General features: G+C 39.6%; 1 protein-coding gene across 1 annotated transcript in view; it reads right to left on the bottom strand.

Annotated features, from left to right (window-relative positions):
* Positions 1 to 16,872, bottom strand: part of KIAA1217 (KIAA1217 ortholog) — a 2,251,763-nt gene that overhangs the window by 1,849,104 nt on the left and 385,787 nt on the right. The gene's annotated exons all lie outside the window — the stretch shown is intronic.

A 16,872-nucleotide genomic window follows, 5' to 3' on the forward strand; every position in this document is an offset into this window, starting at 1 on the left:
AAATCTGGGAAGGCAAAATCGTCAGCAAAATGCAGCTCAGGTTACAAAGTTCGCTACTTTGTGAAACTGTTTGCTGTGTCACACCTGACTGCACCACATCTGACAAACAATATTTCATGTTTATTATGCCTCTTTTCCTACTGTCTCTGCATTTATTATTGCAGTATAAAAGATGCATGGTTGATACACAGTCAGCCATCTCAATACTAAAACTATCATTAATCACGTTATTTACACAGTTCAGTTAACAAGGACAGTACAGAAGAGACAGAATTCATTTAAGAAAGATTTTCTGCAACTTCCATGTATTGTACTACATTTATAATAACAGGTTTGATGTCATGGGATAGCTAACATCACAGTGCTTCACTACAACTCATCGTCTTTATTTTTCTGTACTTAGAGCTATCAACTTGAGATGAGATACGATTATTTAAAACTTGATTATCTGTTTGTGACTAAGACAGCAGTTGAAATGACATCTAGCCTCCTTTGGACAAGACACCATCAGCTGCATTCCAGACTTTATTACAGTTACTACTGGTCTGGTAGGTTTTACACTCACTTCGTTCCCTCTCAGAATTTTTTTCTTTCGGCTTTTCCCAGTTAGGGGTCGCCACAGCAGATCACCTGTCTGCTCATGATTGGCAGTGGAGTTTTACAGTGTTGAGTTGCCAGCCTGACACCCAACCTTCCACAGAAGGCACAAATACACACACACACACATACATGCACTCACACCTAGGGCCAATTTAGAGTGTCCAATCCACCTGCAGCATGTCTTTGGGATGTGGGAGGAAACCGGAGCACCCGGAGGAAACCCACGCAACCACAGGGACGACATGCAGACTCCGCACAGAAGGCACCCCAGCCGAGGATCGAACCAGAGAACCTCTTGCTGTGAGGCGACAATGTTAACCACTGCACCACCGTGGCATTCCCTCTCAGAATAAACTGCTTTATTCTATTTCAGATGCTGTGACTGCTTCAGTTCTGTTACAGACTGCAGTCAAAGTGCTACCTTTTAAATGCTACTGCCCTCTCCCACTGTACGAAGTACATGTTCACTTAAATGTCACCCCAACCTCCCACCAACAGTCTGTGACTAAGATATCATGCTGATAACAGTAAAGAGACAAGCAACTAGCTGTTTTATTCAGATCTGGTGGAAGTTACTGTCATTGATGTGTATTTGCTAAATACACAGGGGCATTGGAGGGGGTATGTTCAAGCATATGTACTGGTTTGTATACTTGTTACAGTATTCAATGGACCAGTCACAGTACAACCCCAAAAGGTTAAGAAAATGCGATGTTAAGGAGTATTAGGTTGTACTCCTGTGTTTGAGTCTTTCAGTCTTCCACATGTCACACAAAAAATGTCACTTATCCAGAATAAAGCTGTTAGATCAACTTGGAAAAAAAAATTTAAATAGTGGAACTTACCTGGCTTCTTGGAAAGAGAAATGTCATTTTAGATAGTGAGGCTATGTGATGGGAGTTTCTCATGGCTAGATCTGAGAAGACAGTCATAAAAACTCCACAGCTTAACATGTTACTGCTGCATTTTATGTGGCCCAAAACACATGATGCATGACACATGCTTAAGTCCATATACAATCAGTCTGGACCAAACCTCTAAAGTCTACCTCATTACTAGAAACATTACTCATTTTGAGCCTTAAAACCTCCATGTTCCACATTGAAAAGGTGTGCACACATTTATCGATAGGGATTTTATAAACTAATATCCATGGTAGATTACACTGAATCAAATTAATTCAGCAAAAGAACTTTTTTATAATTACAGAATAACCCATTTAAACCATGCTATGACAGTCCTACTTGAATTTGTTACTAAGATGTTAGTAAGTGTTCCACATTCTGGTATGTTCACCACTTCTCATTGAGCACATAGTTAAGATTTTGAAGTATAAGATGCTGTTAGGACAATAAGGGCTCTTGTATCACACTACTAGTACTTACAGGATTCTCACTGCTTTATTTGAGATACCACTTTACATTTACAGCAGGTATTATTTTAAAACTTGTGCTACATTACTGCTGTTTAACAAACAGTATTTGACACTTACCCAGTATTTTTGGACTGTCTGTAAAACAGCAGGTTAGCCTGATAATCTAATTTTGCTGTCAACACTCCAGTGAGTCTATTCGAGCCAGGTACTCTGAGTAGGCACCGCCATGTTTTTCCATCAAAAAATACTCTAAAAGCAGACCTGCAGAGATATACCATTCCAGCCAACCACAGTGCCTCAACTCTGTAAAAAGCCATAGATTTCAACATAAGTAAGTCCCGTACATTAGGAGGACTTGCAGTATGGAGGTTCGATTCCGGAAGAAGATTCGAACCGCTGTGTACTTTGTCTTTACTGGAATTAATGTAAGTATGAGTGGCTGAAGCAGAGTTAATGTAATCCTTGAAGGCAGGCAAATCTGCAGAAAAAGAAATGAAAATAGCAACTGACATTGAAAAATTGATATGCCAAAGCAGATAGTTTTGCATACATTTTGAAATGTGTACAAAGATCTGAAGTGGGCTGATTCATTTCCAGTACAAGCAAGTATCCAAGACAGAAAGTGTGGGTTATGGGTATATGATGCCCAGAAGTGATGGGAAGCCACTTCCCTACAGCTGTAGCTGATAACCCATACTGGACACAACTGGCAAACAAAATACATTGCTGATGAAAAGCTCTGATGACCTCAGGAAAAAAATCAACAACCACTCTCCATGAGACACTATTCATCCACCATGCTTGCAACCTGATTAGTAGGAGCCACGCCAACAGCATTAAACCACACAATCAAAAACAATAAGCAGACAAGTGACAAGAAGTCACAGCCATCAGCAGCTTTACAGCATTCACTCTGTGATCCTACTTTTTCCGGAGCAGCAGTGTCCAAGCTATTTCATGCAATGCATCCTTTCTTACAATTCACCAGCGGCAGCAATTATAAACACAAAACTCAGATTCCTGTTTACAATAAAGAGAATCATGCTCATATGTGAGGACAAGCCATGTTTACAGCTACCCCAAAGCTAGTAACTGGATTTATAAAACCCAGTTCTTTCTACTTCTGGGTCACAGATGGTTTCTATTCATAGTACCAAGACAAGCATGACTCTCCCTATGTTACAGCCTGCTTTAGGTATTGGGTGTACTGCATTTCTATTATATGTGAGACACAAAAGAAGCTGAAATTTCATCTTAAATGGATCAGCAATCATTCCTTGGCTGTGTTTGAGAAGCTGCCATTTCATTAAGCACTTGAAACCAAATTAATAAACTGCACAAGATGATAATTAAAGGTATCTCTGACTTATGTAAATAATAAAAATATAACTTAAAAACTGTTTTCCCTGAACTACTTTTTTAGAATTTATATTGTAAGCATTTAAAATAAATAACTTTACAGATCAACATTACTTCCTGATAACGCAACAGTAATATCTTTTTCTTAAACTAATACATAACATAAACTCTACCACCTTCACAACTGCATTAAGAGACTTGAAATTGTTGCTTGTATGACAACAACAAATGTGGACAACTGCTGCAGTCTGCTTTTCAAGCCCTTTGACTTCTGATATGTTGGAAATGAAAGATTTCAGTAAACACTGATGACTCATATCAACACTGGAGTCTTGGCGTTACACAAAGGACTGAATTCAGCCCCATAGCCTTTTGCTGGTGTTCCTGACATTTTATGAACTTAAAAAGCTCAGCAGAGATTAACATGAAACTTTAACTGATTGATAATTCTTACAACAAACAAAACAGATCTAGCAATGGGCAACTAATTTCATATTTATTCTATTTACCAGCGCAAAGAATATCTTACAGTTTCAGTAAGCTAGAACATGAGCGACACATGATGCACTTTAATATTTCATGTATGAGGCAATATTTGAAGAACAGATGTTAGTGTTTAGCCAGTTAAAGTATGTAAAGGCATTGTCAAGCATTCTGATATCATGATTTTAGACAAATGTTATCCCAGACAGACAGATTATTTTATTTCAATTAAAAAGCTTTATACAGCAAAACTAGTCTGAATTTTGTGCTTGGTCATTTTAAATTGCATAAAATGTAGTGGATGTTTTTTATGAACTGGTTCTGCTCACACTCCAGCAGTATAAATGTTTTCACCACTACACTCCCAACATTTTATGATAAACTAGCATTATAAACTGATTTAAGTTAACTTTGGACTTCATTGTATCAAGCACATAGTATTTTACTGACGTTATCAAATTATATTGTTTACTGCAACTGTTATAAACAGAAGTGGGTACTTAAAGGACACTAAATAATTATGATAATGCCACATTAGTTTCTTTGGGATTAAGATTTTGTTTACAGAAACTGATGGTAAAGCTGGACTTAAAGGGTTGAAATAGCTATTCACACTGTTCTTTTATGTGTGATCAAATCAAAATATGTGCTATTTTGTGGATTTCTACTTAAGCAAAAGATATTTAATTTTCAGGTGAATACTTTCATCAACTCTTAGGTAATCTCAGGGGTTCTTTCATGGCCGTGATATGTGTTTCTACCTGTCTGGTCTGTAAGGAATGCAATGGGCTTATCACCTGTGACATGTTTATATTTATACAGTTTAAACACTTTATTAATGACCATTTCTGTCTGAGGAGGTAGGTAATATGCATACAATATAGATATTATTTCACTTGTTGAGAAAGAGCTGTGTGCCTTTAAATGTTTTACACAGTACTGAACTGTGTCCTTCTGATTTCTGGACGTTAATGGTATAAGGACAGCAATATGTTGGCTAGCAACTTCAGCAGGAAAAAAGTCGCCTTGAACAGCATATGCATGACTAACAGCTGTCATCCAAAACATATGGTTAATAACATTCTGTCAATACACTTCAAAAGACTAGTAAGGAATAGCTTATACAGAGGTATTATATGCAGTGAATTGTAATTAATTGTTTTAAATGGTCATCTGTTTTTGTTTGTTAGAATTATGTTGTCTTAGATTATATGTGCAACATCAAAAAGAACGGCGTACCCCAGGGATCGGTCTTGGGGCCTCTGTTATTCAGGATATATTTCTCTGAGGTGCAGGCCAAAACCAGTAGGCTATGGCTGACCAAGTTTGCAGATGACTGCAAGCTAGGTGCAGCCATCAATTTCCCAAGTGATGTGGATGTCCTCCAAGAGGGTCTCACTCAAATAAATGACTGGTGCCAGAAACATGGCCTCAAGCTGAATGCCAAAAGAATGCATCATCATCCCCTTTGGGGAGAGTGACATTCCCACATGTTATCACATTAATAACAATGTCCTAAGTACACAATCAGTAGTGAGAGATTTGGACATCCAGGTTGATAGCAACCTGACTTTTGACCACCATGTTGCTTCCGTTGTATGGAAAGCTTTCTACATGGCCCACCTCATAAGTAAGGGTATCTCATCCAAGGACAAAGAGGTCATAAAATCCCTGTATTCTTCCCTTATAAGGCCAATTATAGAGTACAATGCCCCCTTTGACATGTACCTAGCAAAGCACATGCAGCAGCTGGAGAGACCACAGAGGTTCCTCACCAGGAGAATCCAGGGCCTCAAACATCTATCCTAGACAGATAGGCTAAAAGCCCTGTCCCTCTACTCAGTTTCATACAGACTCCTCAGAGGTAACCTCTGTCTGGCATACAAAGCAATCTCAGACCCCGCCTTGATGGGTCTACTGCATATCCGCAAGTCAAGCTCTACTCGAGCAACCTGTAGACGTGACCTCAACCTGGTCTATAATATCAATAGGACTTGTTGGCAGTACAGATTTGTGTCCCAGAAACTCCCCCATCTGTGGAATAGACTCTCTCTCCATGTCAAGCAAAGTACCTCATTAGCCCTTTTTAAGCGTAACCTGGATAACTGGATGGGAAACAGAAAATACACTCCTGGGATTCCACCTGTGTCCCTGCTGGACAGGGGATCTGGGTGCTGACTTGTCTAAACATGGGCTAAACTTCTGGCTAGGCTTATAATGGCCTCAGGGTCAATAGCCTAGTAACCTCTTATGATCCTAAGAGAAAAACTGCATTGGGTTACACTGGCACTAAATTTAGTAACGTTAAAAATTCAGACTAAGTGATTTAGCCAGTATTCCCAACCCACTTTACCTACATCAACTCTAGTTGCACTTTAGGTTTCACTTTACATTAAAAATGACTTTGTACCCAGGCCCAGCTCTGTTTACACCCCCAAGGAGAACATAATACTGTTCTTTTCTCGTCCTATGAGTTTTATTCAGTTTTTGTTTTCTTTCTACTGCATGCTGTTAATCTTGCAGGCATACAAGTACTTATTTTCAAATACTGGAGAATGCTTGTAGTGTGTGTTCATGTTGATTGTCCCACAATGTCCCATACTTGCTCCATGGCAAGCTTATTAATGTAAGGCACATAAATGTATTGTTTATTTATTTTCTGTCTGAAATGAAACAAACATTGTATTTACTCTTTGGCTTTCTGCTGCCTATCACTGTTTATGGTACTTAATCCCAAATACCAGGTATCAAACAGTAGCAGTCCTAAGTCTTATTACATCTTTCAATTGTCAAACATTTTCCATCACGTTTGCATTGTTTCCTGTAAAATGTTCAGTGTTTCTGATACATCACTGATGGCTGTAGCCAGTCAGTAATGCAGCACATTAACATTTCATACTTCTTATGGTTCTGAAAACAAGTTTTAAGCAACATCTGTTGTTCTTTTAATTTTTCAGTGTACTCCTGTGCTATTCAAACATTGTCCTTAATTTTGGCCATTTGTTCCACCTATGTGTATGAATATATATATAGGTCTACCTGAAAACGCCGAAAGTCCACAATGCCGACAACAAGAACACCAACACCGGAAGATCGACAACGGAGAAGACCGAAAGTTGAGAATCTCGACGGTGAAAACACCGAAAGTTGAGAATCCTGACACTGAGAACACTGACATGTTAAGGTAAGTGTGCGATAGGGACGGATGTTAGGGTCAGGGTGTGGGTAAGGTAAGTGTGTGATAGTGATGGATGTTAGGGTAGGGTGTGGGTCAGGTAAGTGTGCAATAGTGATGGACTTTAGGTTTACGGGCGGGTTAAGTGAATTAGGGTTAGGGTGCGGGTAAGGTAAGTGTGCGATAGTGATGGACTTGAGGGTTAGGGGCGGATTAAGTGAGTGAGGGTTAGGGTGTGGGTAAGGTAAGTGTGCGATAGTGACGGACCTTAGGGTTAGGGTTTGGGTTAAGGTTAGTGCATAGATAGTTGTGTATGTAAGGTTTAGTGTAGGTTTGTAAGGTTTTTGGTGTGCTTGTGTTGTGTCTGTGTTTTTCGGGAAAGGTATTTGTTTTGTTGATTGTCGGGATTGTGGTTTGTCGGGCATGTGAAGTTTCGTGTTTTTGAACTTTCGGTTTTGTCATGTTGGTTATTTCGTTGTCTGTGTTTTGGTGTATCGGTGTTATCAGGTAGACCCATATGTTTATATATATATATATATATATATATATATATATATATATATATATATAAAATACATGTGTGGTTGTGTGTGTGTGTGTGTGTGTATATATGTATACATATATCTATATATATATATATATATATATATCTATATATCTATATATATATATATATATATATATGTATATATTAATATTTATGTATATATATATATATATATATATATATATATATATATATATATATATATATATGGTTTACCAACATAATGTTGAATGCTAAATGGTTGAAACTGAATTGGTTGAACACACTATATTGAATGATTAAAATGTTGAAATAAACACACAATGTTGAAAGTATTGAATTTGCCCATTTCTGCACTGTAGTACAATCTCGGAGTTGATATATTTAACTAGGGGGGGTGTGCAGGGGGACGTAGCTCCCCATGCAAAATAGTAATGTTGATCTCATTGCTTTTTCAATTAAATGATTGTAGACATTTTGATAATTCAATGTTTTGGGTTGAGATGTTATTTTTCAACCAAATAACTATTAGACATTATGAAATTCAACATTATGTCGGTAAACCTATATAGATATATATATATGTGTGTGTGTGTGTGTGTGTGTGTGTGTGTGTGTGTGTGTGTGTGTGTGTGTATGTGTCTTGTTTATTCTTTTTTTTTGCTTTGCTTTACTTTGACCAGAATAACTGACCAAACAAGTGATCTCACAGGTGAAAGTGCGGTCCATGGGAAGAAGGTTATTTATGTCTCATGTCTCCTCCTATAATCAGAACGCTACTACTGGTTCTCACTATGATCTGGCCTGTAGCTGAAATAGAGACTTGATAATGCAATCTTTCACAACTTTTTGCTTCACTGTATGCCCTCAAACAAAGACAATGGGAGAGATTTGGAACTAGTGGTCTTGCTGAAGTGTGCAGCATTGCACTGACATTACTGCACCTATCAGCGAGAGCTCTTCTTTTGAATAGGCCTTGTTGCTGCAGATGTGCTGTTCCAGTGACTTTTTTCTTTGCACATATAGTAGTACTTCTCAAGTGTACACAGTTACTCAGATCCTTCCTTATTCAGCCTCATATTCTTGCCTGGTCCCTTGCAAGGGTTTTTTTCTTAACATCTGAGGATTGCAGTTAATAATGCCAGACACTCAAGTTTAATATTTCTTATTCTTCAGAATAATGCATGATGATGCAAAACCTGTCATTTTATTAACTTTGTACAGAGCACTATATACATTTGGACTTTTTTATGTATAACCTACTGTATGTCAGAGCTTTCAACCCTTTACTTCCAGACTCAGGGATACGTCCAAGAATAGTAATGAATGACAATCACGGATATTTTTCAAAATAATAAGAGTATTCACCTGAGAGGTTGACAGAAAAAGAGAATGTAAAGTAGCATACATTTTCTGATTTAAAAGAATTTTATATCTATAATTACTGTCATTATTCATTAAGTGCAATCTGCCACCTTTCCTCCTAAAAAAATGTCACTTTAGGAGGTATTAATGTGGGCAGAGCAAAATTTTGATCTAAAATTAGGGAAGGGTGAAAAGTATGTCATCCAGTGCTGGGAAGGGAAGCATTTTGCTAGTAGCAGTGTCACTAGAATTATGGGTAGCTGCACCTGTCAGTGAGCACTCTTCCTGAGTAGGTATGGCTTTTACATTTGTTCTTGTGTAATTCATAATTCTACGACTGTTTCTGTTTATGTTTAAATACATGACATACCTAATGACTTTAAAAAAAAAAAAAAAAAAAATCACTGTAGGTAAAAGTTAAATGGGGAAGCAAAGTCACGTAACAGCTATTTTCTCTAGTGCTTTAAAACATGTGCAGCATTTCTTTTGTGCGTTCCTAAATAGTATAACATGGTGTGTGCTTGTACTGTGACTCCTTCAATTTGTACAAGGTGATTTACACGCATGCAGTGTATAAATTACCACTTACAAACTGAAGGAGTCCTGGTACATACACACTGTGTGTGTTTACATAGTCAGTACAGTGGCTGTAATTCCAGAACAAGTGAGAGAGAGACAGAGTGTGTATGTGTGATACCTCTCAAGTGTTAATAATTTTTAGGTACATTCCTAATTTTGGCATAGAATTCTTCTATGTGCTTCACAGTGTTAGATATATTTTTTTTTGAAAAAAGGTTATGTATTACTGACAGTAAATACTGAATATCATAGGAAGTTACTAGGCTATTGACCCTGAGGCCCTTATAAGCCTAGCCAAAAGTTTAGCCCATGTTTATCCAATTCAGCACCCAATAACCCAGCCCAGCAGGGACACAGGTGGAATCCCAAGGGTGTGTTTTCTGTTTCCCAACTAGTTATCCAGGTTGTGCTTAAAAAGGGTTAATGAGGTACTCTGCTTGATGTAGAGAGGGAGTCTATTCCACAAAAGGGGGAGTCTCTGGGACACAAATCTGTCCCACCAGCAAGTCCTATTCATGTCTCAGAGCAGGTTGAGGTTGTGCGTACAGGTTATTCGAGTGGAGCTTGAGTTATGGATATGCAGGAGTCCCATCAAGGTGTGGTCTGAGATTGCTTTGTATGCCAGACAGAGGTCACCTCTGAGGAGACTGTATGAGACTGAGTAGATGGACAGGGCTTTTACCTCCTCAGTGTAGGATAGATGTTTGAGGTCTCTCCAGCTGCTGCATGTGCTTTGTGAGGTAAATGCGTAAAGGGCCGTTGTACAGTTACAAACGTCCTTTGCTCAGACTATACACGTCAATTATTTTTTCTCATTTTTGCTCAGCCTTCTAAGTTACCAGTACTAGTATTTAAAAGTACCACTCATTTGTTGCCTTTCTCACTAATTCATTTTTGTTTTGTCTTGTTCAGAATTCTGGAGGTAAAGGGAGGACAGGAGTGTGTGTGTGTGTGTGTGTGTGTGTGTGTTTGTCTATATGTGTGTATTTGCTTGTGCATGCATGCAAGTGTGTGCATACTTATAGGTAGCTCATCTAGTGCCCTGTGCAGTTCTCCATCTTGGTGCCCCCACAACATCAAGATGAGAAGCAAACAAAAAAATCTCTTCTTCACTCCAAAATGTGGTGAGCTGCTTGCTGCTGGTGTTACAAGTAGCTTCCTACAGTTACCACAACACATTAAACATTTTAGCAATTCATCTGTGACCACAAATATAATATCATCAGTATCAGCATTCATTTACAAAGTCACAATGTGCTTGTGGCTTCATAAATCAATGTTGGTACTGCATTACCACTCCTTTAGAATATAGTGATTGCACCCCCAAGCAGCTTTCATCTAGTGCAGCTGCCCACTCTGCCACACCCTAGCTAAGGCTCTGGTGAACTCAACCAAGTTCAAGTGCACTCAGCGGGTAGCAAAGGGTCATACTGTTTAAGGCTAACATCAATGAGCTGAAATACATTACTTTACCCATTATTAATGTATTAAGCGGTAAACAAAGATATTATTGTGTGTGTGTGTGTGTGTGTGTGTGTGTGTGTGTGTGTGTGTGTGTATTACCATGAAGAGGTTGGGGAGGGCCACTTTATATGTGTCTGAAAGTGATGAACTGAAACACATTATTGGACATTATTTGTATTTATTCTTTTCTGAACTATATGCAGTCAAAGTTGATTCAGATATCTGATGTGTAGCCAGTCAAAGTTGCTATAGGCACACGGCACAGAGACAGTCTGTAGATAAAACTGACTGACCCCTGCTGTCACATGTTAAGTTAAGCAGTTACTGATCTGTGTTGGTAGGGTTGCTGTGCTTGTGTGTAAAGCAAGCTGAAAGACATTACTTTAACTATTATTATTTTTATTGCAATCATATATGGAGGTGTTTATTGTCAATAAAGAGGCTAGAATGAGTGGGTACTGAGGCAATCTATGGATGTAAGTGATTGACCCCAGCTGTTGTTTGATTACAGCTATATGATCACTGGCATGTCATAACATAGCCAATCGTTCCAGTTATCCCTGCCCATTCAATTGCATCCTGTAACATCCTTTGCTTAGAAGTCACCACCCACCAAGGGCTAAGATGTGCACTATTTAAATATGTTTTCTTTTTCTATTTGTATTTGCATTTGCATCTCTTAACAAGGACAGGCCACTGATCCACAGGAACCTTTTTCAGACTCAGCCACTGGAGCATTGCCTGGTTAAGTGACTTTCTCAGAGGCACACAGTAGCATTGGAGTATAGGAAGCAGCTCATTAACAGCTCGCGGCCTTAATACACTATGCTGCTGGCAGCTTTTGCTTTAGGTTCATAGATTACTACTAGGCTAACTGCCTTTGTGGGCCATTTTAAGCCTAGCCAATTACCCCATGTAAGAATCACACCCTGCACCTTTGGTTTATAAGGCAAATAAATACCTTAACCATTATGCCACGGCACATTTATCATGCTTTTAGACTGCTTATATTAAAGTATAATACCCATTTGTTTTTTGGCTGTGTTTTGGGTGTGATTATAGGGACTTTTCTGTTTGTGCATTTTTACCCCTTCTGCCTTTCTGACCATCAAGCTGACCATTTAGGAATTATGGCCATTCATTCTCTGGTGGAGGTGGTAGTGGAGAATCGTCCCACAGGTCACCTAGGGTAAGAACCATCACAACAGACCATCATCGTGGCAGACACTGATGAATTTTATGGTCTCAACAGTTTCCTGTCAATGGGATTATTTTGTCTGAATGGACATAACCCCTCCATATAAGTGGTGATGTGGAGACCTATGTTACCACAGGGACCATCTAGGCCCTTGTAGTAGTTTGCATCATGTTCCCTGTGCATGGCCTTCAAGGACTACCAACAACGGTTTTGGATGCCAAGCTTACATTATCCCTGCAGTGACCCTCCCCTTTTGACTTTGCCCCTGCTGTCCAGCCGAGGATTCAGCTACAGTCAGGCCATACCTCTCAACCTCTTAGAGCAAGAAATCTGGACAAAGCCATAAATAAAAGTGGGACAAAGGCACAACAATAGCGGCAATTTTTAAATATTGCTCTTACAAACTTAGAAAGTTGATAGAATAACAGGTTTTGCATTAGCATGAATTTTCTGAAGGGTATGAAGTCTGCAACTCTAATATCTGTCATTATTTTCCAACTTCAGTCATTAATGATTTACCACTAATTTGGTCGAAAACCACAACTTTATGAATAATGGACCAAAAGATATGAGGTCAAAATCTCGACTTTCTGTGAAAATCTGTAGAGTTGAGAGGTATGAGTCAGTGCATTGCAGTACGACATGCAGTCAGGAGCTGCAAACAGTTGCAAGTATAAAGATGAGGTGCTCACAAACATGTTGTACATCAATGAAGTAAATAATCCAGATAACCACAGAGATAATCATTCCCTTGTTACTGAAGAAGTCAGTTCATAACTCTGCGAAGGTAATGATTCACAGAAAAGTGAAGGAAATGGTTAACAGAGTCCAAAAGATAATGATTGGCATATTTATGCAGCACAGCTGATTAAGCCAAACACCACATCTTACCAGTTTGCAGGACTTTACAATCTCTTACAAGAGTTTATTAAAATAATAAAAAAAAGCATACTGAAATGCAAATGTTGAAAAACTATAGTACTGTCAGGATGGCCAGGTGAAAAGAAGAAAAGTTATACTTCCCAGCAATCCAAGCACACTACACTTTTTTGGTGAAATTCATATTTTATGAGAGCTCATACCTCTTAAATATCCAGATTTTCACAGACTGTCCAGATATTTGCCTTATATTTTTGGTCTCTTCCTCATAAAATGTGTGGTTTTCTGGCAAATCACTGAAGACTGAAGTCACTAAATAATGGCAGACATTTGAGTTTCAGAATTCATATCCTTAAGAAAATGCATACTAACAAAAATCCTGTTATTCTATCAAATTGTCTAAGTTTATAAAAGCAATATTTGAAATCTGCCCCTATTTTTGGGCCTTTGCCCCCCACATTATTTTAGGCTTTGTCCAGATTTCTTGCACTAAGAGGTTGACAGGTATGCAAGGACTGTTGTTCAAACCCAACAAAGTGCTTGCACCTAATCAGTTATGCAACAAAATGCTAGACAGAATTCATGAAACACATTTGAGTAAACTGGGATTTTGCCCTAAGTCTTACTAATGAGACATGAATGTCAAAAGCTGTCAGATTTGCAATATTTTCACGAAGCAATGCCAAAGATATAATGCTCCATCATGGAACACCTGACATGGAGCAAATCAGCTGCAGACTTAATCCATTTCAAGGACAGTTCATGTCTCATCTGAGTTTACTAGTATTCAGAGTATCCAGAAATTATAGCTACAGGAAACATTATCAGATTTAGTTATTATGCTTCTTAAAGATTTTCCATGTCATGGGACTCCATGTGTCCTCATGGCTGACAATGATTCATGATTTCATAGCTGAATATTTACTTTATTCTGACAAAAATGAGAATTTCAGCACATAACAACCAGTCTGAGATCTCCGATAATAAAAAGGGAAAGCATAGCGAGAGATAGAGAGGGAGAGTTTACACAGACTACAAAAAAAACATAATGAAAAGCATGTGCTGTCAAGTGTAATATAGAAATATGCCACTGCAACCAGTACAGCTGTCATCTGCTCAGGCGTTGCCTGTGAGGAGAATAATGACACGGCTACCTACTTCATCGATGCTACTGAAACCAGTGCACTTAGCAAATGTAAAATCAGCCTGCTAATGTTATCAATTCTATTATGACAAAAGAGTAACAGCTTTAGATTCTGCCAAGAGAAGAGGGCAGAATCAAAGCTATGTGTGACGACCTTTGTCCTTTAAGATGGGTCATATTCAAAGATCCAACCCAGCAGAAATGACAGATGGCCAGCTGTTGAGATGCAATAGGAGAAACCCAGATATGTCTGTACTGCTTTAGACTCAGAGATGACTGTGAGGTTACCTGACATGGCAGGGTTGCACCAGGAACTGACAAGTGTTTATTTACCGAGGATGTTCCTGAGCCACAGAGCTATTATGAGCATGGCACTGACCCAGTTAGTAATTTGCTAGTACTTCCCAGTATTACAGATCCACCAAACTGGACATTTGACTACCTTTTATATCTTCTGCATGGCCTGGGTCTGCCTCCAAAATTAGGAAGCTTAAGCTGCAGTGGTGCAGCGGTTATCATTGTTGCCTCACAGCAAGAGGTTCTCCCGTTCGATTCTAAGCTGGAGCGCCTTCTGTGTGGAGTCTGCATGTCCTCCCCACGGTTAAGTGACGTTAAAGACATGGAGGTAGGTGAAGGGGCGTGAATGGGCGTGCCTTCATTGAATGTTGGGCTGGCAACGCAGCACTGTAAAAATCCACTGCCAATCATGAGCAGACCAGAGTTCCGCTGTGGTGACCCCTAACCGGGAAAAGCCGAAAGTCTTTTATTAAGATGCCAAGGAGTCAGAAACACAAAGCTTCTTGTTATGATAGCAAGGACTGATAGCTACAGTTGTTATACACAAGTAACAATTCATTATCTAAATGTAATGCACATGTTGCATAAGTGAAATGTGTGAAAATACATTTCACATCATGATCCTAGTGTAATACAGGTTAGTACTGTTATTGCTATCTATTTTTAAATCCATAAGACTCTAGTTTAAGCGAAGGGATGTAATGAACAGAGTACTGCTTTAAGGTAGCACCCAGAAGTCTAACCTGCATGTGGGAAGTCACATGGTTCTTCCTGCTTAAGTAGTAGCTGCAATGTTAGTAAACTGAAAGGAGACATCCAGGACTAGTTGTTGTGTGTCTGCACAGAACTTCTCTACCACCCCACTTCAGGGATAGAGGAGTAAGAAGTTTGAGAAATACATGATGCCCATTCATTGACAAGTCATTGCATTGTTGGATCTGAAATTCTAAAAGGCATGTTTAACTTGCTGTGGGACAGTGCCAAGATGTTGTTGTGGACCTGCAGATGATTTGCATACACTTGACAGATTCACATTTTAAAAACTTATATATACATCCTCAGTGGACTGGATACCATCCTGCCTGCTCACTAATCTGCTGTTAAAATTAACATTACTTCTGTTTACTTATTTCAAACTACCATTGCAGGCCATGCTTGAAATCAGGACCCAGTGCAATGAATAAACACACACACACATACACACACACACACACACACACACACACACACACACACACACACACACACACACACACACACACACACACATGTATAAAATCTGACATTTTATTACCCCAGAAAATAAAGCTGTGGAAAAACAAGGGACTACCTTTCTCACCACCCCCCGCCACCCAGACCCTCACCACAGATGCATCAGACTATGGCCGGGGTGCACACCTGGACGACAGGTGCATACAAGGCCAATGGAGCCCAAAGCAAATCCATCTGCACATCAACCAAAAGGAGATGATGGCTGTCCAGCACACCTTGATAGCTTTAAAGCCCCTTCTCTCCCCAGGGGCTCTCCTGATCAAAACAGACAGCACCACTGTGATGTGGTATATCAATAAGCAGGGAGGAACTCACTCCTACCCTCTATGCAGGCTGGCCATGACCCTTTGGCACACAGCCTTTGCCATGCAACTCCACCTTCTAGCACAATTCCTACCAGGTTCTCTCAACTCTCTGGCAGACCAGTTAAGCAGAAATCTTCTGGACCCACACGAGTGGCAGCTCAACACAAGAACCTTCACCCTAATAACTCAGAAATGTGAGACCTCGAAGGTCGACCTCTTTGCTTGCACACCATCAGCTCAGCAAATTCTGCACCAGGGCACATCATGGCATGGCTTGGAAAATGGATGCCCTGTCCTTTCCCTGGGTCAGTCTATCGGTCTATGCCTTTCCTCCACTACCTCTCACCCTCAGGGTACTGCTAAAGATAAAGGAGGAAAAAACAAGGACAATCCCTATAGCTCCAGACTGGCCTCACCAGCACTGGTACCCTTTGCTGTGCAGCCTGTCTCCACTGCCACCATGGCATCTTCCTCATATTCCAAACCTCCTGACCCAGAGGGAAGGGGAATTCATGCATCCAAAATTGCAGACACTCAATTTGGCAACTTGGCTTATTCCCTAACCCCAGAACAATCTGCCAACCTCAGTAAACAGGTTCTAGATGTTATATGTGAGGCAAGACACTCTAGCACTAGAACGTCTTCTGCTGACAAATGGAAAAGGTTCTGCACCTGGATTCAGACTAAGGGAGCCAACATGGCACAACCCTCCCTCCCTCCTTCTCATCCTGGATTACATAGCTGATCTGCTACACAGTGGCTCTCTTTTTTCTGTATTAAAATTCATGCCTATGCTATCTCTGGTCATTTTCCCACTGAGCAGCCCCTTTTCTCACACCCTTTGATCAAAC

The sequence above is a fragment of the Protopterus annectens genome, chromosome 12.part0 (assembly GCF_019279795.1).
Source record: "Protopterus annectens isolate FY-2018-M chromosome 12.part0, PAN1.0, whole genome shotgun sequence".
Classification (NCBI taxonomy): Eukaryota; Metazoa; Chordata; order Ceratodontiformes; family Protopteridae; genus Protopterus; species Protopterus annectens.